The sequence below is a fragment of the Macaca thibetana genome, chromosome 3 (assembly GCF_024542745.1).
Source record: "Macaca thibetana thibetana isolate TM-01 chromosome 3, ASM2454274v1, whole genome shotgun sequence".
NCBI lineage: Eukaryota > Metazoa > Chordata > Mammalia > Primates > Cercopithecidae > Macaca > Macaca thibetana.
In genome coordinates, this window is record NC_065580.1 from 6,945,363 (window position 1) to 6,969,612 (window position 24,250).

The 24,250-nt window shown below is 43.2% G+C and overlaps 1 protein-coding gene across 27 annotated transcripts in view; it reads left to right on the forward strand.

Moving 5' to 3' along the window:
- The window catches only part of KMT2C (lysine methyltransferase 2C), a 302,450-nt gene that overhangs the window by 1,025 nt on the left and 277,175 nt on the right, over positions 1 to 24,250 (forward strand). The window lies entirely within an intron of this gene.

A 24,250-nucleotide genomic window follows, 5' to 3' on the forward strand; every position in this document is an offset into this window, starting at 1 on the left:
ACAACTTCTGTGGGATCCCATAGCTTCGGGGAGCGGCCTGCCCAAGTTTTGGAGACGTAGCCAGTGTCCCCTCGTAAGGCAGAATACCAAGAGCGCTTATTCGGAGACAGTGCAGATGTAAATGTGGCTTCTCTCGTCAGTCTTAGCTGTAAGGGGCTTGGGAATAGGTTCGCCTGCCTTTGAGCATACAGTAGGGCTCGACACCAGCTTATTAGAGGACCAGAAATGTCTTACAGAACGGTATTTGACGGCTTTGCCTGTAAATTAAGAAACCCGTTTTAGTGCCAGCGAACTGCTTGGCTTCTGTGGCTCTTGTGTGTGCGGTGGAAGAACTGTGACTGTCTCTCGAAGTTGTAGAATGGCGTGTGTGCTTACTCATTTCATGATATGATATTCTCATTGAGCTGTCGGGACTGGAAGGGTGCGCTGAGACGTGAAGGAAGCCAGCACGTTCATGGATAGGCTGTTTCTTTGGTTCGGGTGCATTCATTTAGTAATAATATTGTTGTTTGGTGATTTGTAGTAAAAATAGTAGCGTGAACTGAGGCATAGCAGAGGTGGGTTGTGGGAACCCATTAAGCTCTTGACTTGAATGTGCTCTTTTCTTGCCCGGGTGTCCTTTTACTATGAAATGATTCAGGGCCTTCAACTTGCCTCCATATTTTATTGCTAGCTCTTACCTAGCTATGATAATCCTGAGGGAAGCGAGTACAGGATGTGTATACATTATTACGGTAGCTTCTTCGGGATACAGAGTTAGGGCTTATTTACTATGCCACTTGCGTTGTAATATAATGGCAAATATAAAATACCCTTACTCTATATTAACTGAAATTTGGAGAAGGAAGTGGAGGTTTAAGTAATTTTTAGACGTCTAAGCCACTTTTGCATCCTTTAAAGCAACTCAGGACAAGCCATATTGGGGTTTTACCTTGATTGCCTCCCATTTCACTATTTGAAAAGCATTTCTTCATCTCTTACTGAACATTAATTTGCGATTATTGTTTTAAATTTGCATTTTAATTCTTACCCTAGAAAGAGTAGATCTATGTTGTCACACCCCACACCCCATACTCATGCACACGCGCACACTCACACGCACGCGCACACTCGCACACACACTCTACTTTTGAAATGAGCTCATTTGTATTAGTGCAGCTCCTGGGTGCACTGGACGATGAGGATATTACCACTTTATTATTTTAATTCTTAATCTTATATTATGAAGAAATAGGTAGCCTTTGGAGAAAATAAATTTCTGCTGAATGACAGTGTAACCTAACACTATGAAACATCAAAACTTTTGGAAATATGTAGAACAAATGTAAGTCTTTAGAGAGCTTTTTCTTTTAGATTTGAAAACTAGTACTGCATTCTTTGTAGGAAAGTAAAGTCTACTGGTAAATTTGACAGGTCTAAACTTTTTAGAGCTTTTTTTTTTTGAAATTGTGTCTTTTGAAGGGAATGGAATCTCCAGTTGTATTTAGAAACGTAAATGGAAACTAACAAATGAGTTGGAAAGCAAAGAGAAGGTTTTTCAATTGTCTATCTCTATATTGTCTAAGAATCCATGCAGAAAAGACCCTGTAGTTGAGTAGTAAAGACTCTGAAAGTGAAACTTATGTGTAACCAGTGTAAATGAGGTTTGTAATGAGTGAAATTATGTGAAATTGCAAATAATTCACCTGAGAAATGAAAATTAATCTTCTTTGCTAAATACCATAGAGGTATTTTAAGTTGTTAACGTTACTTAGATGTTCATTAACTTAGTGAGTTACATTAAGTAGAGAAGATGTCCCCCCCCCCCCCCCCCCGCCATGAAGTCTTGGTTTGTAGCCCAGGCTGTAGTGCAGTGTTATGATCTAGGCTCACCACGACCTCCGCCTCCTGGATTCAAGTGATTCTCCTGCCTCAGCCTCCAGAGTAGCTGGGATTACAGGCAAGCACCATTGCACCCGGCTAATTTTTTGTATTTTTAGTAGAGACAGGGTTTCATCATGTTGGCCAGGCTGGTCTTGAACCCCCAACCTCAGGTAATCCACCCGGCTTGGCCTCCCAAAGTGCCAGGATTACAGGCGTGAGCCACCGCACCCAGCTGAGAAGATGCCTTTTGACACTAAAGTGGATTTGTGTATTTATCTTTGGCTTAAAAAAACATGCACCACCGGCCGGGCGCGGTGGCTCAAGCCTGTAATCCCAGCACTTTGGGAGGCCGAGACGGGTGGATCACGAGGTCAGGAGATCGAGACCATCCTGGCTAACACGGTGAAACCCCGTCTCTACTAAAAAATACAAAAAATTAGCCAGGTGTGGTGGTGGACCCTGTGGTCCCAACTACTCGGGAGGCTGAGGCAGGAGAATGGCGTAAACCTGGGAGGCGGAGCTTGCAGTGAGCTGAGATCCGGCCACTGCACTCCAGCCCGGGCTACAGAGCGAGACTCTGTCTCAAAAAAAAAAAAAAAAAAAAAAAACATGCACCACCAATTACACTTTCCTCAAGTTTAAAATTTTAATAATTAGGTAAATAAATAAAGCATTTTCTTGTCTTACAGTGTTAGCTAGATTGTTTTTGTGTGTTTTATCGTGAATTAAAAGCATAGCTGTGTAGTTACTGCTTTTACATTAACTATAAATACTTTTAAATTTTGTTTACTACCTAAAATCAAGAAATTTGAACTGAAGCTATTAATCTTAGAGTTGGAAAGGTAAGTACATAGAGATTTTCTGTTGTACAAATGTCAGGTGGCACAGTGAAATTTACATTCATTTGAAAGTTCCCCTTAACCTTAAAGAATATCAAATTATTTGATAATTTGGAGTAGTTCATAATTTTTATCAGAGGCATAGGTCTTAACCATTAGCAAGCCTCTGTCAGAATATGCACGTATTAAAGATCTGATTATTTTTGTGTTAATGTTAAAAAATTTTTCGGAATATTTTATTTTTTCCATCTTTACACCGTAAATTCACATTACCAAGTTGGGAAGCCAAAGAAACAGTCTACTGTACTATGTTTCTTACCAGTTCATGAAAATTGATGTTAGAAATGGTGTGGGTTGGCTGGGCGCGGTGGCTCAAGCCTGTAATCCCAGCACTTTGGGAGGCCGAGACGGGCGGATCACGAGGTCAGGAGATCGAGACCATCCTGGCTAACACGGTGAAAAAATTTTTCTGTACTAAAAAATACAAAAAAACTAGCCGGGTGAGGTGGCGGGCGCCTGTAGTCCCAGCTACTCAGGAGGCTGAGGCAGGAGAATGGCGTGAACCCGGGAGGCGGAGCTTGCAGTGAGCTGAGATCCAGCCACAGCACTCCAGCCTGGGTGACAGAGCGAGACTCCGTCTCAAAAAAAAAAAAAAAAAAAAAAAAAAAAAAAATGGTGTGGGTGTGGGGGATAGGGGTGGGTGTACAGAAGCAGCAGGTGGTAGGGATAGGATTTCTGAAGCACTATCCTTGGCCCTTTTTGAGTAAACTCTTTATACCCTGAACCACTTTCTTTTCAGGGGGCAATTGCTATTATTAGAGAGCCACCTTAAGCGTTATTATTGTAGAAAAATTAGGCACAACCAGTGATTGCCATTACAAGGACCAGCAAAAATGGCTAGGTTGCTACTCCGTATTTGTAATGCCCTTCCCCCAACAAAATTTCTCCTTTTCATAGCTGTGAATTTGAAATAAGTGATAGAAAACTGTACTGCGTTACAATATATATCGTTTAATAAAACAAGTTTATAGTTGAGAGATAGCACTATTATTCATGCTTTTTGAGATATTGCAAATTTGTAATTTTTATGACAGCAATTCTTAGTAATTTACTGTCCAAGAGATTTGGTAAAATTTTTGATACCTATTGGTCTTTGGGACTCAGTAGGCACTGAAATGTTTTAATTCAGTTGAAAAGCTGGTTCAGGATTGCTACCCTCTCTTACCTGTTAGGAGGTTGTTCTTTAACCTGACCTGAAATGCCCATGAATAAGAACCTGGTTTTTTTTTTTTTTTTTTTTTTTTGACGAGTCTCGCTCTGTCTGCCCAGGCTGGAGTGCAGTGGTGTGATCTCGGCTCACTGCAGCTTCCGCCTCCCAGGTTCAAGTGATTCTCCTGTCTCAGCCTCCTGAGTAGCTGGAGTAGCTGGGACTACAGGTGCATACCACTATGCCTGGCTGATTTTTGTATTTTTAGTAGAGACGGGGTTTCACCGTGTTAGCCAGGATGGTCTAAATCTATTGACCTTGTGCCTTGTGATCTGCCTGCCTCGGCCTCCCAAAGTGCTGGGATTACGGGCGCACTACACCTGGCCCAGGGAATTTCTAATATTTGAGAAGATGTTGTTTTTAGTCTATTATACAAATTCATATAAAACGTACTGGTTACTACTATGTAAACTTGATAAACACGAATTTCCATGGAAATTTAAAAGTATCACAATTTGTTTTCCCGTTCTGAAACTTGTGATTTATTACATTTTCCTATTATTTCAGTTAATTCCATAATGCCAGATTTGTTGTCAATTTCCCGAGTGACAATCCACACTGCTTCCTCTCATTCATCTATTCCGCAAAACTGCAAAATTTCCCAGACCACAGTCAGGTTTCTCTGGGTAGATAGTGGTTGTTCAACTTTGTAAACTTAAATCACTTTAAATTCATGACGGAGGGGCTTTGTGAAACTTCATTGACCTTCCAAGGTGAAAATTGGTCAGTTTTCAGTTATAAAGGACATTAAGGATGGGTCTGGTGGCTGATACATGTAATCCCAGCACTTTGGGGATACTGAGTCAGGGGGCTCACTTGATCCTTATTTAAAAGGAGTTTGAGACCAGCCTGGGCAACAAAGTGAGGCCTTGTCTCTACAAAAAATCAGCTGGGTGTGGTGGTAGGTACCTGTAGTCCCAACTACTATGGAGACTAAGCTGAGAGAGGATTGTGTGAGGCTTGGATGTTGAGGCTGCAGTGAACCGAGATCGCGCCACTACGTTCTAGTCAGGTGACAGAGCAAGACTCTCTAAATAAATAAATAGGAATGTTAGATGGTCTCTCTGCGCTCTTGCCTGGTGCGGACGTGTTAAGATACCCTCGCTAGGTTGTGATTTAGTTTTTAATCTGTGAGATGTTTGGGCCAAACAATTTTTAGCTGCCATGGAATAAACTTGCCAGTCAGTGTGTGAGTTTGTGTTTGCGTTTACTTTTTTTATTTGTATATTGTTCTGGTCCATTTTTATCTTTTAATTTCAGAAAGCTGATTAATCTCTTCCTTTTCTCTTTAAATATTTTCTTTATCATGTTTGTGTTACAGTGGTTATTTTGAGAACTTTTTGGCAGGATAAGTTGGAAAAGTTATGAAGTAGAATAGAGATTTTTTTTTTTTTTTTTTTTTTTTGAGATGGAGTCTCACTCTCTTGCCCAGGCTGGAGTGTGGTGATGTGATCCTGGCACACTGCAGCCGCCACTCTCCAGGTTCAAGCGATTCTTCTGGCTCAGCCTCCTAAAAAGCTGGGATTACAGTTGCATGCCACTACACCCAGCTAATTTTTGTGTTTTTATAGAGATGGGGGTTTCACCATGTTGGCCAGGCTGGTCTCGAACTCCTGACCTCAGGTAATCTGCTCGCCTCGGCCTCCCAAAGTGCTGGGATTACAGACATGAGCCACCACACCTGGCTGAGATGATTTCTTTTTTTATTATGGCCATTGCCTATAGATGTAAGCTGGTGGTTATCTGTAAAAATGTAATAGAAAGGCCGGGCGTGGTAGCTCACACCTGTAATCCTAGCACTTTGGGAGGCTGAGGCCAGTGGATCACAAGGTCAGGAGTTCGAGACCAGCCTGGCCAATATGGTGAAACCTTGTCTCTACTAAAAATACAAAAATTAGCCGTGTGTGGTGTGGGCACCTATAGTCCCAGTGACTCGGGAGGCTGAGGCAGGAGAATCGCTTGAACCCAGGAGGCATAGGTTTCAGTGAGCTGAGATTGCGCTGTTGCACACCAGCCTGGGTGACAGAGTGAGACCCTGTCTCAAAAAGAAAAAAGAAAAAGTAATAGACCAATCTTGAATTTATAACTGGAAGTGTGGATCCCTTTATTTGCAGAATTTGAGGGACTTAAGAGCACAAGTTAAGAGAAACAGAAATGACACAGCTCTTTTTGCACTTTGTAATATTCTAGAAAAAGCCTCATGTAAAAGGTAGGAAAATTGTTTCACTTTGTTTCTGCTGTTAATTTTGTGATGGCAGTAACTACATATGATCCACAAATGTAAAAATTGTTTAGCAAGTCTTAAGTTTTCTATACTTTTCTGTAACTTTTTAGGTCTTTCATTTGGTACATGTTATTTAAAGAGCTACAAAGTGCAAAGTATGTCCTGGGATGAACAGTCAACCCTGGAAGATTCACTGTGGCCTAGAGGGGTGCTCAAAGATTTGGAGGAAGTAGTATTTGAATTAGACCTTGAAGGATTGGTGGGATTTAGCTAAGTAGAATGACAAGAGAATAAGTGTGTGAGGGAGCAATGTGAATGAAATTATTGAGGGAAGGAGGTGTAAAAGGTGGGGTGGCGTGTGACTGTCTGACTAGAACAGAGGCTGCGTGTAGTGGTGAGGCCAAGCTGTGATAGTTCTTGAATGCCAGACTCATGAGTTAGGGCTTTATCTGGTAGGCCAGGAGTTATAAACTGCTTACAGGGAGCAGCTAAGCAATTTAAATGAATAGTAGGCTGCTTCTAAGAATCTGAATGACAACTGACACTTTAGACCTTGGGTTGGGGAGAAAATGGGAAATAAAAACAGCCTTGGGGAAGTCTAGGAGTTCTTATGCTCTGCTTAAGGTGAAACTGATACAAAATTCTGGCTGATGGTTGCTATTTGAGATGCTGTTTCTAGATTTTTCAAGAGGGTGGATGGAAACTTGGATTTTTATGATTTTTTTTTTCTTTTTTGAGATGGAGTTTTACTCTTGTTGCCCAGGTTAGAGGGCAATGGTGCGCTCTCGGCTCACTGCAACCTCTTCCTCCTGGGTACGAGCAATTCTCCTTCCTCAGCCTCCCGAGTAGCTGGGATTACAGGCGCCCACCACCATGCCCGGCTAGTTTTTTTTTTTTTTTTGTAGTTTTAGTAGAGACGAGGTTTCACCATGTTGGCAAGGCTGGTCTCGAACTCCTGACCTCAGGTGATCCACCCGCCTTGGCCTCCCGAAGTGCTGGAATTACAGGCATGAGCCATTGTGCCCAGCCCTTTTTATGATTTTTAAACATGGATTTTAGATGTTTTTCATTAATTAGAATCTAAAACAGTATTTGTGACTACACCTTTTAGGCTAGGTTTAATTCATGGACCACCAGGGGACTACAGGTCTCAATCTCTGCTTTATGCCCGATTATTTTATTTTTTAAATGAAAGTTTTCAAAGTAGGTATTTACAGTATTCTTGAGGATAGGAACCTTACTAAATTTCTTTGTATTCTGTTTAGCATTTTATGCATTTGAATGTAGGCACTCAAGTACTTGGCGATTTAATGATGACTATTATTAAAAAAAACACTCTGGTAATAATATGGAGGCAGGAGTTACCTGGAGGCAGAGATAATAGGCTGTTACAATAGTAGTATGAGTGATCAAGCCAAAGCGTTGAATGTTGGTAGTGTGAATGGGGAGGAAGATCCCAGTCCCTGCAAAGGAGGAATTCGGAAGTTTCTGGCATAGATGTTGTAGCAGGCATCCAGATCGATTGGATGCCTGCTAAGCATTTGTGGAAGTAGGACTGGAGTTGAGTAATCGATTAGGGTAAGTATTTAAAGATGTTACTTAACATGTAGTCACTGAGAATATGGGGTATGGGAAATAGTAAAGGATTAGGATGCTTTGTTGCCCTTAGGAGATGGGGGACCAATTATACCCAGAAAAACAAGAAAGGAAATCAGAATATATTCTCATTACAAGTGGACAACATACACATACAGAGATGCTCATGGCAGCAGTATTAGTAGTAGAGAAAAGTTGGCAACAAGAAAATACCCATTAATGGACTACCATGCAGTTTTAAATCAAGACAGAGAGATAGATCTGTGGACCCTGAAGTGGGAGAATGTCTATGATATATTGTTGAATTAGAGAAAAACCTTTCCAAAAGTTTAAAGCAGTAAGTTTAGTAGTAACATTATTTTGTGAAAAGCACGTAAACCCGAACTGTGCATGTATTTTGTGCATATAAAAATATTGGGAAGGATACATAATATTAATACTCTGGGGGCCTGGCGCGGTGGCTCACGCCTGTAAGTCCAGCACTTTGGGAGGTCAAGGAGGGTGAGTCACGAGGTCAGGAGTTCAGGACCAGCCGGGCCAAGGTGGTGAAACCCGATGTCTACTAAAACTACAAAAATTAGCCGGTCATGGTGGCAGGTGCCTGTAATCCCAGCCACTCGGGAGGCTGAGGCAGGAGAATTGCTTGAACCTGGGCAGCAGCGTTTGCAGTGAGCTGAAATTGTGCCGTTGCACTCCAGCCTGGGCGACAGAGTGAGACTCTGTCTCAAAAAAAAAAAAAAAAAACAGGCCGGGCGCGGTGGCTCAAGCCTGTAATCCCAGCACTTTGGGAGGCCGAGGCGGGCGGATCACGAGGTCAGGAGATCGAGACCATCCTGGCTAACACGGTGAAACCCCGTCTCTACTAAAAATACAAAAAACTAGCTGGGCGCGGTGGCGGGCGCCTGTAGTCCCAGCTACTTGGGAGGCTGAGGCAGGAGAATGGCGTAAACCCGGGAGGCGGAGCTTGCAGTGAGCTGAGATCCGGCCACTGCACTCCAGCCTGGGTGACAGAGCAAGACTCCGTCTCAAAAAAAAAAAAAAAAAAAAAAAAAAAAAAAAAAAAAAAAACTCTGGGGAGTATATTCTTTCAATATACATCTATGCATTAAAAAAAAAAAAAGCCTCAGGAGGCTGAGGCAGGAGAATGGTGTAAGCCCTGGAGGTGGAGCTTGCAGTGAGCTGAGATCCGGCCACTGCACTCCAGCCTGGGCGAAAGAGCCAGACTCTGTCTCAAAAAATAATTAATTAGGCCGGGCGAGGTGGCTCAAGCCTGTAATCCCAGCACTTTGGGAGGCCGAGACGGGTGGATCACGAGGTCAGGAGATCGAGACCATCCTGGCTAACACAGTGAAACCCCGTCTCTACTAAAAATACAAAAACTTAGCCGGGCGAGGTGGCAGGCGCCTGTAGTCCCAGCTACTCGGGAGGCTGAGGCAGGAGAATGGCGTGAACCCGGGAGGCGGAGCTTGCAGTGAGCTGAGATCCGGCCACTGCACTCCAGCCTGGGTGACAGAGCGAGACTCCGTCTCAAAAAAAAAAAAAAAAAAAATAATAATAATAATTAATTAAATAAAATAAAATAAAAATAAAAAAACTAATAGTTCAAAAAAAGTAAATCATTTGACAAATGAGAAAACCAAATTCTGTGGACATCACTGATTATAAAGCTAAGACCTTCTGGATTCAAGTCTAGGTTGTACTACATATTAGCTGTTTGACCTTGGGCAAGTTATTTAAATTTTTTGTGCCATGGTTGCCTCACCTGTAGAGAGGACATAATAATACACCTAATTTAGCATTGTTGTGAATTTATATATGTGTAGAATTTAGAACAGTTTCTGGTATAGACTAAGTCCCATTAAGAGGTGCTATTGTAAGGATTTAACTACTGTTGTTACTATCATTGCCAGTAATCATCAATTATCAACCAGTTGCCTATTATCAACTATTTAGAGACAGAAGTGATTAGAAACCAAATTCACTCTAAAAGTGCCATAATACAAGGCTGGGTATGTTGGCTCACACCTGTAATGCCAGTGCTTTGGGAAGCAAAGGTGGGAGGATTGCTTAAGTCTAGGAGTTTGAGACCAGCCTGGGCAACGTAGTGAGACCCCCCATCTCTACAAAAAATTAAAAATAGCTGGATGCGGTGGTATGTACTTGTAGTTCCAGTTACTTGGGAGGCTGAGATGGGAGGATTGCTTGAGCCCAGGAGTTGGAGGCTACAGTGAGCCGTGATCATGCCACTGCACTCCAGCCTGGGTGACAGCAAGACCCTATCTCCAAAAAAAAAAAAAAAAAAAACTATGACGTAAAATAATGCAGTTGTTACTGGAGGCGGGGATAGTGGGGTGGCAAAGATTTTCTTAGTGTGCAGATGTCCCCAATAAAGAGAAAAAGAAAAAACATTTTTAAAAAGCTAGGTCAACAGAAATCTCTATGCAGTGTTTTTCTTTTTTTTTTTTTTTTTTTTTTTTTTTTTTTGAGACGGAGTCTCGCTCTGTCGCCCAGGCTGGAGTGCAGTGGCCGGATCTCAGCTCACTGCAAGCTCTGCCTCCCGGGTTCGGGCCATTCTCCTGTCTCAGCCTCCTGAGTAGCTGGGACTACAGGCACCCGCCACCTCGCCCGGCTAGTTTTTTGTATTTTTTAGTAGAGACGGGGTTTCACCGTGTTAGCCAGGATGGTCTCGATCTCCTGACCTAGTGATCCGCCCGTCTCGACCTCCCAAAGTGCTGGGATTACAGGCTTGAGCCACCGCGCCTGGCCTGCAGTGTTTTTCATTATGAGCAATACACGAAAAACAACCAAAGCAATTCCCTAGGAGTTGTATATGTAGTAATAATATTCCAATTTTTTTGTTTTTGTTTTTTGAGACAGAGTCTCGCTCTGTTGCCCAGGCTGGAGTGCAGTGGCATGATCTCGGCTCACTGCAAGCTCCGCCTCCCGGGTTCACGCCATTTTCCTGCCTTAGCCTCCCAAGTAGCTGGGACTACAGGCGCCCGCCACCACGCCCGGCTAATTTTTTGTATTTGTAGTAGAGATGGGGTTTCACTATGTTAGCCAGGATGGTCTCGATCGCCTGACCTCACCTCATGATCCACCTGCTTTGGCCTCCCAAAGTGCTGGGATTACAGGCATGAGCCACTGTGCCCGGCCCCCAAATTTTTTATTGCTCAAACCTTTAAATGTTGTTAGAGTAGATTTTTACATGTTATAACTCTGCTGGCTAGGGTTTTATTAGTAGGCCTACCTAAGTGAGACTTATTTTAGGTGGTTTTAAAATGATTTCTTACATCTTTTGTCTTTGGTCACTTTAAATCTTTACACCTTATTGTAATCGATTTACATTAGAAGCAGCATACTTGATGGTCTCAGTGAAGTCTGTGTGGTTTTGTTCTTTTAGTGGAGCCTAGCAAAAAAAGAATTTCCTTGATTTCCTGATCTTTGGGATTCTAATCATATGTACCACATTTGGAATAAGCACATAGTTGAATATAAAATGACAAAATGAAACATAACCATATTTTTTACCTTAAAGTTCTCATCATTGGATTGTTCTACCATAGTTGAAGTGTTTGGTTAGTATGGCCAAGTTTTTGTTTGGAATTTTGCTCTTGTCGCCCAGGCTGAAGTGCAGTGGCACGATCTCGGCTTACTGCCACCTCAGCCTCCCGGGTTCAAGCGATTCTCCTTCCTCAGCCTCCCGAGTAGCTAAGATTACAGGCACCCCGCCACCATGTCCGGCTAATTTTTGTATTTTTAATAGAAATGGGGTTTCACCATGTAGGCCAGGCTGGTCTCGAACTCCTGACCTCAGGTGATCCACTCGCCTTGGCCTTCCAAAGTGCAGGGATTACAGGTGTGAGCCACTGTGCCTGGCCCTAAGTTTTTCTTACATTAGACTTTCACCTTATAGAGTTGTAGAATATTAAAACTATTAATAGATGAGAATTCAAGAAGATTGAGTGTAACCCCTCATTTTATAGATAACTGAGCCCCAGAGAGATTATGGAATGCTAGAAGTCATATATTAAGGTGTTACTTGTACAGTAGAGAAAAGGAGGAGATGGTAGTCTACTGTATTGGTGACCCATAGTGAACCATGCCTGCTGGTATTCTTTTTTTTTTTTTTTTTTTTTTTTTTTTTTTTGAGACGGAGTCATGCTCTGTCACCCAGGCTGGAGTGCAGTGGCGGGATCTCAGCTCACTGCAAGCTCCGCCTCCCGGGTACACGCCATTCTCCTGCCACAGCCTCCCAAGTAGCTGGGACTACAGGCGCCCGCCACTTCGCCCGGCTAGTTTTTTGTATTTTTTAGTAGAGACGGGGTTTCACCGTGTTAGCCAGGATGGTCTCGATCTCCTGACCTCATGATCCGCCCGTCTCGGCCTCCCAAAGTGCTGGGATTACAGGCTTGAGCCACCGCGCCCGGCCGCCTGCTGGTATTCATGCTATTGTATAGTCACCTCCCTTTGTATCTTTTTTTTTTTTTTTTTTTTTTTTTTTTTTTTTTTGAGACGGAGTCTCACGCTGTTGCCCAGGCTGGAGTGCAGTGGCGCGATCTCGGCTCACTGCAAGCTCCGCCTCCTGGGTTCACGCCATTCTCCTGCCTCAGCCTCCTGAGTAGCTAGGACTACAGGCGCCCGCCACCGTGCCCGGCTAATTTTTTGTATTTTTAGTAGAGACGGGGTTTCACTGTGGTCTCGATCTCCTGACCTTGTGATCCGCCCGCCTCGGCCTCCCAAAGTGCTGGGATTACAGGCTTGAGCCACCGCGCCCGGCCTCCCTTTGTATCTTGCCTAGCCTTGTGACTCACTTTAATCAGTAGAACATAGCAAAAATGACACTCTGCTATTTTTGGGTACAAGCCTTGAGCATGTCAGGCAGCTTCTACTTTTGTACTCTTGGGAACTCTGAGTTGCTGCCATGCAAGAAGCCGTCTTACCTTGCTGGAGAGTTGATGTCTTGCTGGAGAGGAAGAGATTCCAAGACTATATGGAAAGAAGGAGGCCTAACTATCCAGTGTCTTTGCTGCCTTCAGCTCTTAGTTGACTTGCCTGTTGAATATAGACACACAAGTGATTAGTAAGATTAGCGAAGGGGCCGGCATGGTGGCTTATTACTGTGCAGTCCCAGCACTCTGGGAGGCCAAGGCAGGTGGAACACCTGAGCCCAGGAGTTCAAGACCAGCCTGGGCAATATAGCAAAACACCGTCTCTACAAAAAATACAGAAATTAGCTTGGTGTGGTGGCATGTCCCTGTAGTCCTAGCTACTCAGGAGACTGAGGTGGGAGGATTGGTCGAGCCCAGGTGGTCGAGGCTACAGTGAGCCATTATCGTGCCACTGCACTCCAGCCTGGGCGACAGAGCGAAGCTTCATTTCTCTCTCTCACATGCACACAAAAGATTAACAGGAACCACGTAGCTAAGCTCAGCCCAGTTTACAAAATCATAAATAAGTAAAATGCGGGTTGTTTTAATCTGTTTTGCTGGAGCAGATGGTTTTCTGAATTCAGGGACTCTAAGAACAAAGAGTATTTGGAGTTGGGTGTGGTAGCACATGCCTATAGTCCCAGCTACTCAGGAGGTTGAGGTGGGAGGATCACTTGAGCAGAGGACTTGGAGGCTGCAGTGAGCTATGATCCTGCCACTGCAACCCAACCAGCCTGGGTGACAGAACAAGACCCGGTCTCAGAAAAAAAAAAAAAAAAGTATTCGGGATACAAGTGATAAAAATCTTTATTTTCTGACCTCTTTTACTGAAGTAGTTAAATGAAGTTGCTCCTTAACCTTGCCCTTTATTTTTCTAAAATACTTTGAAATAGAGATAGGTTTTTATTTTTTATTTTTTTTGAGACAGAGTTTCGCTCTTGTTGCCCAGGCTGGAATGCAATGGTGCGATCTTGGCTCACTGCATCCTCTGCCTTCTGGGTTCAAGAGATTCTCCTGCCTCAGCCTCCCTAGTAGCTGGGATTACAGGCATGTGCCACCACGCCCAGCTGATTTTGCATTTTTTAGTAGAGACAGGGTTTCTCCATGTTGGTCAGGCTGGTCCCGAACTCCCGACCTCAGGTGATTCGTGCACCTTGGCCTCCCAAAGTGCTGGGATTACAGGCATGAGCCACTGCTCCCGGCTGATAGATTTTTATTATTGAGGAGTTTAAATAGTCTTTAAAAATGGAATTGTCACAGTGTAGATTGGGCTATAGTTAGATCATACGGAATAGAAAGATAAAAGAATTACAAATAACCCTAAAAAGGATATAATTTTACCTTTTTTTTTTTTTTTGACTTGTGCGGAGATCTTTATATATTTGAGCATCCTGGACTCTTGACAGAAGAACTGATTTCTATTTCTGAGCCAATTCTTGACAGCTGGGTATGTCAGTAAGGACTAGGTTCGTCTTTATGTGATTGAAAACCCCGTAATAATAATGACTTGAACAGGAGTGTTTATTTCTGTTTCACTTCAAAGTCTGGAGTGTAGGTATTGAGGCTGGTATTGTCCCTTTGCACTGCAAAGTCATCAGGGGCGTCTCCCTTTATCTCACTTCTCAGACATTTCTAGGGTGTGGCCTTTGCCCTAAGATTCCTTGATGGCTACTAAAGTCCCAGTTACATTATATGCATGTCCCATGAAGCAAAATAGAGAAAGGAGTCCAAGGGCACACAGCTTTGTCCTTTGAAGAAGTATCGTATGTTTTCACTTAGGTATAATTGGCTAGAACTATCACAGAGTTCACATGGCCACCTGTAGCTGCAAAGGAGGCTGGGAATGTAGTTTTTTTGTTTGTTTGTTTTTGTTTTTGTTTTTTTGAGACAGAGTCTCGCTCTGTCATGCAGGCTGGAGTGCCGTGGCGCAATCTCGGCTCACTGCAACATCCGCCTGCCAGATTCAAGCAATTCTCCTGCCTCAGCCTCCCAAGTAGCTGGGATGACAGGCATGCATCACCATGCCTGGCTAATTTTTGTATTTTTAGTAGAGACAGGGTTTCACCATGTTGGTCAGGCTGGTACGAACTCCTAACCTCCGGCAATCCACCCGCCTTGGCCTCCCAACATTTTGGAATTACAGGCGTGAGCCACCACATCTGTCTGGGAATGTAGTTTTTTTTTTTCTTTTCTTTTTTTTTAGACGGAGTCTCACTCTGTCGCACAGGCTGGAGTGTTGTGGCGTGATCTCGGCTCACCGCAAGCTCCGCCTCCCAGGTTCACGCCATTCTCCTGCCTCAGCCTCCCGAGTAGCTGGGATTACAGGGGGCTGCCACCACGCCCAGCTTTTTTGTATTTTTATTAGAGACAGGGTTTCACCGTGTTAGCCAGGATGGTCTTGATCTCCTGACCTCATGATCTGCCCGCCTCAGCCTCTCAAAGTGCTGGGATTACAGGCGTGAGCCACTGCGTCCAGTGGGGAATGTAGTTTTTTTTTTTGTTTTTTTTTTTTTTTTTTTGAGACGGAGTCTCGCTGTGTCTCCCAGGCTGGAGTGCAGTGGCGTGATCTCGGCTCACTGCAAGCTCCGCCTCCCGGGTTCACGCCATTCTCCCGCCTCAGCCTCCCAAGTAGCTGAGACTACAGGCGCCCGCCACCACGCCCGGCTAGTTTTTTGTATTTTTAGTAGAGACGGGGTTTCACCATGTTAGCCAGGATAGTCTCGATCTCTTGACCTCGTGATCCACCCGCCTCGGCCTCCCAAAGTGCTGGGATTACAGGCTTGAGCCACCGCGCCCGGCCCGAATGTAGTTTTTTTTAAATGAGTACCTTGCTACCTAGAATAGGTTCAAAGTCTGGTTACTGATGGTGGGAATAAATATTACAGAAGTAGCCAGTAAATAGTCCTTACCACTTTGAGCAATTGCTTTATCACACTGTAGGCCTAATTTTCTCACGTGTGAGACTCATGATACTGAAGTTCTTGCGATGGTAGGTAATTTCATATTGAGGCCCAGTTGATTGATAGTGACTGCTTTCAACAATGTTTTGTTGAATCCTGAGCCCCTAGGGTTTTCTTTCTTTCTTTCTTTTTTTCTTTTTTTTTTTTTTTTTTTGAGACAGAGTCTTGCTCTAAAATGGCTGGAGTGCAGTGACGCGATCTAGGCTCTCTGCAACCTCCGCGTCCCAGGTTCAAGCGATTCTCGTGCCTCTGCCTCCCTAGTAGCTGTGATTACAGGCATCTGCCACCACGCCTGGCTAATTTTTGTATTTTTTTTCTAGTAGAGATGGGGTTTCGATGTGTTGGCCAGGCTGGTCTCGAAATACTGACCTCAGGTGATCCACTTGCCTTGTCCTCCCAAAGTGCTGTGATTACAGGCGTGAGCCACTGTGCCCAGCCCTAAGCCCCCAGTTTTTGACCTCAGCATGGTGAGGAAGTAGTAGAAGTATTTATTTTGGGTGAAGAGGAGAGTAAAAGCATGCTGCCATTTATATGCTAATGCTGTGATTTTTAAAAATGTGGTTACCTCAACTTTTGTAATCTTTTCATTGAAAACATTTGTTTATTCTGCTAACCTTTGACTATTCTCTTTAAGAATGTCCAACATTCATTCCATATTTTAAAGTTTTCATTTTTTTTTTGAGACGGAGTCTTGCTGTGTCCCCCAGGCTGGAGTGCAGTGGCGCGATCTCGGCTCACTGCAAGCTCCGCCTCCCGGGTTTACGCCATTCTCCTGCCTTAGCCTCCCGAGTAGCTGGGACTACAGGCGCCCGCCACCTCGCCCGGCTAGTTTTTTTTGTGTTTTTAGTAGAGACAGGGTTTCACCGTGTTAGCCAGGATGGTCTCGATCTCCTGACCTTGTGATCCGCCCGCCTCGGCCTCCCAAAGTGCTGGGATTACAGGCTTGAGCCACCGCACCCTGCCCCATATTTTAAAGTTTTCTAGTAAACCTGAGTTCCCACTTCTTTTTTTTCCTTCCAGCTTTTATTTTAGGTTCAGGGGTTACATGCACAGATTTGTTGACATGGGCACATTGTGTGTCGCTGAGGCTTAGTGCACAAATGATTTTGTCACTCAGATAGTGAGCAGAGTACCCAGTAGGTAGTTTTTGGATCCTCACCTTCCTCCCAGCCTCCACCCTCGAGTAAGCCCTGGTGTCTCTTGGTCCCCTTTGTGTCCACCTGTACTTAGTGTTTAGCTCCCACTTGGAAGTCAGAACACACAGTATTTGGTTTTCTGTTAATTAATTCGCTTACAAATAATGGCCTCCAGCTACATCCATGCTGTGCAAAGGATAATTTCATTCTTTTTTTATGGCTGCACAGTATTCTATCTTGTATATGTACCGTGTTTTCTTTATCCAGTCCACTGTTGATGGGCATTTAGGTTGATTCCATGTCTTTGCTATTGTGCAAAGTCCTGTGATGAACATATGTGTATGTGTGTCTTTATGGTAGAACAATTTCTATTAATTTGGGTATATACCCAGTAATTGGATTCCTGGATTGAATGGTAGTTCTCAGTTCTTTGAGAAAATCCCCAAAGTGCTTTTGACAGTGGCTGAACTAATTAACATTCCCACTAGCAGTGTATAAGCCTTCCCTTTTCTCTACACTTTGCTAACATGTTTTTTTTTTTTTGACTTTTTAATCATAGCCATTCTGACTTGTGAGATGGTATTTCATTGTGGTTTTGATTTGCATTTCTCTAATGATAAGTGATGTTGAGCATTTTTTCAGAGGCGTGTTGGCCACATGTATGTCTTCTTTTGAGAAGTGTCTGTTCATGCCCTTTGCCCATTTTTTAAATGGGCTTGTTTTTTGCTTGTTGATTTAAGTTCCTTATAGATTCTGTATATTAGGCCTGTTTTTAAAATTTATTTTTATTTACTTTTTATTTTTTTTAGATGGAGTCTCACTCTTTCGCCAGGCTGGAGTGCAGTGGTGTGATCTCGGCTCACTGCAACCTCTGCCTCCCGGGTTCAAGTGATTCTTCTGCTTCAGCCTCCCGAGTAGCTGGGACTACAGGCGTGCACCACCGCACCCAGCTAATTTTTGTATTTTTAGTAGAGATGGTGGTTCACCCATGTTGGCCAGGATGGTCTCGATCTCCTGATCTTGTGATCCGCCTGCCTCGGCCTCCCAAAGTGCTGGGATTACAAGTGTGAGCCACTGCACCAGGCCAGGCCTTTGTTGAATGCATAGTTTGCAGATATTTTCTCCTGTTTACTTAGGTTATCTGTTTACTCTGTTGATAATTTCTTTTGATGTGCAGAAGTTCCCACTTTGTGCAGAACATTCTAAACACTGGAGATAGGGATGATGTAGAGAAATACTAAACTGCTTTAATGTGTATATCAGAATATATAGACTATGTTGTGGTGACAAAGAATCTCAATTCTTAGTGGCATCAGTCAACAAAGGTTCATTTCTTGCTCATGTTATGTGTTCATCACAGATCCGCGTGGGTGTTAGATTATAGGTGACTTAAAATCTCTTCCTTTCAAAGTGCATTCCTAAAGCATGGTTTATTCTTAGTCAGATTTGCTTTTCCTATTTGTTCTCTGTTAATCACCCAAGGAGGATGTTAGGTGAAATCAAATACTGAGAATCTGCTGTGTGTTACACACTGGAGAGACCACAACAAGGCAAGATCCCTATCCTCAATTTCTAATAACTCAGTGCACACTGTAATGCAAATGACACATTTTACAATAGATTTCAGAACGTGCTGAGGAGGCTTAGAGAAGGAAGGGACTCATCCCAGAGGAACTGAAGAAAGAAGACATCTGTGTTGAGTCTTTAAAAATGAAAACAGACTTTACTGAAGAGAAAAGGGGGAGTGAGAAACTAGTACAGGGCTATTATGTGTTAGGCACTACCAGTGCTTACCAGAAGTTACCTGTTTTGATAATTGCTAATCACATGGGGTTGAATCATTAGTATGTTTTACAAATGAAGGATTAATTTTTATATAGCTTGTATGTGATTGAGTCAGGATTTGAATCCAGGTGTGTCTGACCCTCACCTTTGCTTTGTAAGAGACTACACAGTCCAGTATGGCAGGAAATGAGGAAGGGAAAGTAAATTGGGCATTTTGAATATTAACTGTAGACAACAGGGAGCCATTGAAGATGTTAAACAGAGGTATAACATTGTGCCCGTGTTAGAAAAACAACTTTGACAACAACTATAAAACTGGAACTAATGATTTTATTGCATGTGGTTAAGTATCAAATGAGGTATAACTTCTGATCTTCTTTGTAATATTTTATAATTTTCAATGCACAGGTCTTGTACTTTTTTAATTGATTCCTAAGTATTACATTGTTTTTGATGTTGTTATAAATGTAATTGTTTTCTTTCTTTTTTATTTTTTGGGACAGAGTCTTGCTCTGTTGCCCAGGCAGGAGCACAGTGGCATGATCTCGGCTCACTGCAGCCTCTGCCTCCCGAGTTCAAGCAATTCTCCTGCCTCAGCCTCCTGAATAGCTGGGATTACAGGTGCCTGCCATCATGTCTGGCTAATTTTTTGTATTTTTAGTAGAGACGGACTTTCACCATGTTGGCCAGGCTGGTCTCAAACTTCTGACCTTGTGATCCGCCCGCCTCAGCCTCCGAAAATGCTGGGATTACAGACATGAGCCACCAAGCCCAGTCTTTTTTTTTTTTTTTAAATTAAAAACAAATCTTTTTCTGTAGGGACAGTCATTTCACTATATAGCCCAGACTGGTCTCAAACTCCTAAGCTCAAGTGATCCTCCCACCTTGGCCTCTCAAAGTGCTGGCATTATAGACATGAGCTACCATGCCCAGCCTGATCTATTCTCTTTCAAACTTTTTTCATATACAGTTTGTTTTTGTGATACTACTTACGTACATGTAGAATTTTGTAGCCTACTTTCCCTTGTAACATGTAAAAGAAAATTTCCATATTGTTAATCTTTATAACATTTTGAAGGGTGCTTAAGTTTCCATTAAGTAAAACAGGGCTGGGCGCTGTCGCTCACGACTGTAATCCCAGCACTTTGAGGGCTGAGGCAGGCGTATCACAAGGTCAGGAGTTTGAGACCAGCTTGGCCAACATAGTGAAACCTCGTCTGTACTAAAAATACAAAAATTAGCCAGGTGTGGTGGCATGCGCCTGTATTCTCAGTTACTGGGGAGGCTGAGGCAGGAGAATCACTTGAATCCAGGAGGTGGAGGTTGTAGTGAGCCAAGACCACACCATTGCATTCTAGCCTGGGCGACAGAGTGAGACTATCTCAAAAACAACAACAAAAAACTGAGTAACGACACTATCATTTATGTAACCATACACCTATCTCCCCTTTTCCTCTATCCTCTTTCTCACCCTACTGCCTTTTGCTACTATGTGTAATGCTCTGGCTGACCGTTCTGTAGATAAAGCACTTTTCATTTTTTGGTTATTTTTATAGGACAGATTACCATAGGCCGGATAATTAGGTTAAAAAAATAAGCATGTGGCCGGGCATGGTAGCCAATAAGCATTTGGCTGGGCACGGTGGCTCACGCCTGTAATCCCAGCACTTTGGGAGGCTGAGGCCGGTGGATCACCTAGATCAGGAGTTCAAGACCAGCCTGATCAACATGGAGAAACCCCGTCTCTACTAAAAATACAAAAATTAGTTGGGCGTGGTTCCGGGCACCTGACCTCAAGTGATGTCCCCTGCCTCGGCCTCCCAAAATTTTTGGATTACAGGCATGAACCACCATGCCCAGCCCTGAAATAATAAAATAAGAGTATTTTATACTCTTATTTTATATAATATATAATATAGTGTATAATAAAAATAAGAGTATTTTTATTAAAGTTTTGAAATGCCACTCCCTAAAAAGGCTGCATCAGTTTGTAATGTCAGTAGCAATGTGCGATAGGTCCGGTGTTATCAAACCTTTGTCATGTACGATATATTAAAATCTTTATCTTAACTGAAAAAAAGTACTTTAGTTCTTAGTTTTTACTTGATTAGTAGGACTAATGAATATTTTGAATTTTTTTTTTCTTTTTTCTTTGAGACCTGAGTCTTGCACTGTTGCCCAGGCTGGAGTACAGTGACGCAATCTTGGCTTACTGCAACCTTTCGTGTCCCAGGTTCAAGCAATTCTCCTGCCTCAGCCTCCCAAGTAGCTGGGATTACAGGTGCCCACCACAACTCCTAGCTAATTTTTTGTATTTTTAGTAGAAATAGGGTTTCACTATGTTGGCCAAGCTGGTCTTGAATGCTTGATCTCGTGATGCACTCGCCTTGGCCTCCCAAAGTGTTGGGATTACAGGTGTGAGCCACTGTGCCAGCCTACTTTTGAATTTTATTACTTGTATTTCTTGTGAATTGCCCAGTCGTGTTTTGCCCATAGTTTATTGGGGTGAGGGCATTCTGTTTTGTATTATTAATTTAAGCTTATTGTATAACATATTTTAAAACATTTGCTCTAAGAATTTTATCTCATTTCATTGTATAGATAATTATCTTTTGTGTAGTGAAAAGTCCCATTATTTCTTTTAGTTCATTTAAGATTTTATTCAATTATTTATAGAAGTAGTAAGAGAAATATTTGTAGATTAGGGAAACAAAGCATTGGAAGTTTTCATTCCCATTTCCTATCTAATTATTAGAACACAGTACTGGGAAGAGGAACAAAATTTTAATCATGATATTGCTGTTTTTCATAATAACCTAAGACTAGTAACAAATCCTCTCTTTTATCAAGAAAATATTGAAGGCCGGACGTCATCACCTGTAATCACAGCACTTTAGGAGGCTGAGGCAGGCTGATTGCTTGAGCTCGGGATTTCAAAATCAGTCTGGGCAAAATGGTGAGATCCCATCTCTACAAAAAAATAAAAAATTAGCTGGATGTGGTATGCACCTGTTGCCCCAGCTGCTTGGGAGACTGAGTAGGGAGGATTGCTTGAGCCTAGGAGGTTGAGGCTGCAGTGAGCTGTGATCATGCCACTGCAGTCTAGCTTGGTAGCAGAGCAAGACCCTGTCTCAAAAAGAAAAAAAGAAAGAAAGAAAGTATTGAGAAGTTAACTTATTTCATTACCTTAATGAAAAATAGTTAAGGCCCGGTGCAGTGGCTCACGCTTGTAATCCCAGCACTTTGGAATGCTGAAGCAGGTGGATCACCTGAGGTCAAGAGTTTGAGATCAGCTTGACCAACATGGTGAAACCTCTTCTCTACTAAAAATACAAAAATTAGTCGGGCATGGTGCTGGGCACCTGTAATCCCAGCTACTCGAGAGGCAGAGGTAGGAGAATCGCTTGAACCCTGGAGTTGGACGTTGCAGTGAGCTGAGATCGAGCCATTACACTCCAGCCTGAGTGACAAGAGTGAAACTCCATCTAAAAAAAGAAAAAAATATTTTTTCCAATTACAGTATTTTTATTAAATCTTACTGAGTAGTTTTCATGTCGGCAACTCTTTGTGTTTCTTTCTTTCTTTTTTTTTTTTTTTTTTTTTTTTTTTTTTTTTTTTTTTTTGAGACGGAGTCTCGCTCTGTCGCCCAGGCTGGAGTGCAGTGGCGCGATCTCGGCTCACTGCAAGCTCCGCCTCCTGGGTTTACGCCATTCTCCTGCCTCAGCCTCCTGAGTAGCTGGGACTACAGGCGCCCGCCACCGCGCCCGGCTAATTTTTTTTTGTATTTTTAGTAGAGACGGGGTTTCACCGTGGTCTCGATCTCCTGACCTTGTGATCCGCCCGCCTCGGCCTCCCAAAGTGCTGGGATTACAGGTGTGAGCCACCGCGCCCGGCTCTTTCTTTTTTTGAGACGGAGTTTCGTGCTTGTTGCCCAGGCTGGAGTATGATGGCACGATCTTGGCTCATGGCAACCTTCGCCTCCCGGGTTCAAATGATTCTCCTGCCTCATCCTCCCGAGTAGCTGGGATTACATGCATGTGCCACCATGCCCCACTAATTTTGTATTTTTAGTAGAGACGAGGTTTCTCCATGTTGGTCAGGCTGTTCTCAAACTCCCAACCTCAGGTGATCTGCCCCCCCCTCGGCCTCCCAAAGTGCCGGGATTACAGGTGTGAGCCACCACACCCAGCTCTTTGTGTTTCGTATACATTTTCTTTTTTTTTGAAACAGAGTCTCAGTATGTCACCCAGGCTGGGGTGCAGTTGCGCCATATGAGCTCACTGTAACCTCCACCTCCACCTGGGTTCAAGCGATTCTCCTGCCTCAGGCTCCTGCCTAGCTGGGATTACAGGTGTGCGACACCACGCCCAGCTAAGTTTTGTATTTTTAGTAGAGACAGGGTTTCACCATGTTGGTCAGGCTGGTCTCGGAACTCCTGACCTTGTAGTCCGCCTGCCTTGGCCTCCCAGAGTGCTGGGATTACAGGCATGAGCCATCGCGTGTGGTCTCATACATTTTCTAAATGACTTTTGTAAATTTTTTTTTTCTTCGACGGAGTTTTGCTCTTGTCACCCCGACTGGAGTGCAGTGGCGCGATCTCGGCTCACTGCAACCTCTGCCTCCTGGGTTCAAGCGATTCTCCTGTCTCAGCCTCCCAAGTAGCTGGGATTACAGGCCCCTGCCACCACACCTGGCTAATTGTTGTATTTTTAGTAGAGACGGGGTTTCACTCTGTTGACCAGGCTGGTCTTGAACTCCTGACCTCAGATGATCCACCTGCCTCGGCCTCCCAAAGTGCTGGGATTATAGGCATGAGCCACCACGCCCGGCTAATTTTTGTAACTTTAATGAGAACAAAAATCCTAGGATTGAAATTTACATAGAATTTTATTTGTAGTTGAAATTAATTACATTACGGTGGAAATAAAAACTAGAAAGTTACATTGTATCTTCTAAACATACGTATTTAACATAATTTCACAGTTCATTATAGATGGTTCTTTGGAATGACATTTAAAAATTTTGTGGCTGGGCGCAGTGGCTCACGCCTTAATCTTAGCACTTTAGGAGGCTGAGGCGGGTGGATTTCTTGAGCTCAGGAGCTCAAGACTAGTCTGTGCAATATGGCAAAACCCTGTCTCTATAGCAAACACATAAATTACCCAGCTGTGGTGGTCCGCGTTAGTAATCCCAACTACTCGGGAGGCTAAGGTGGGACGATGACATGAACCCAGGAGGTGGAGGCTGCAGTGAGGTAAGATCGCACCAGCCTGGACAAAGTGTGAGACCCTGTCTCTGAAAAAAGAAATTGTTATAATGAAAGAATAGATTTACATTGTTCAGTTTTTTTTTCTCAGAAGTGTAGGGTTTGTTCTTAGTCTGTCCATGTGTATACAAGCATGAACCATGCGGTCAGCAGCTTTGTAGAGGGTCTGGTTTTTGGTTATGTCTTAAATCTTAACTCCTTTTAATTATTTTTAATTTTTAGTGAGATTCCTATATCACTGTACATTTGGTAAGTACTGAGTAGGAGATGATAATCTATAATCAGGATTCTGAGTTGGTAAGATTTTATAGATCTGAAAAAAGTAATTTCTTAAGGCAGAACTTGACCCTTATTTACCAGCACCACCTCCCCCCTCCGACAAT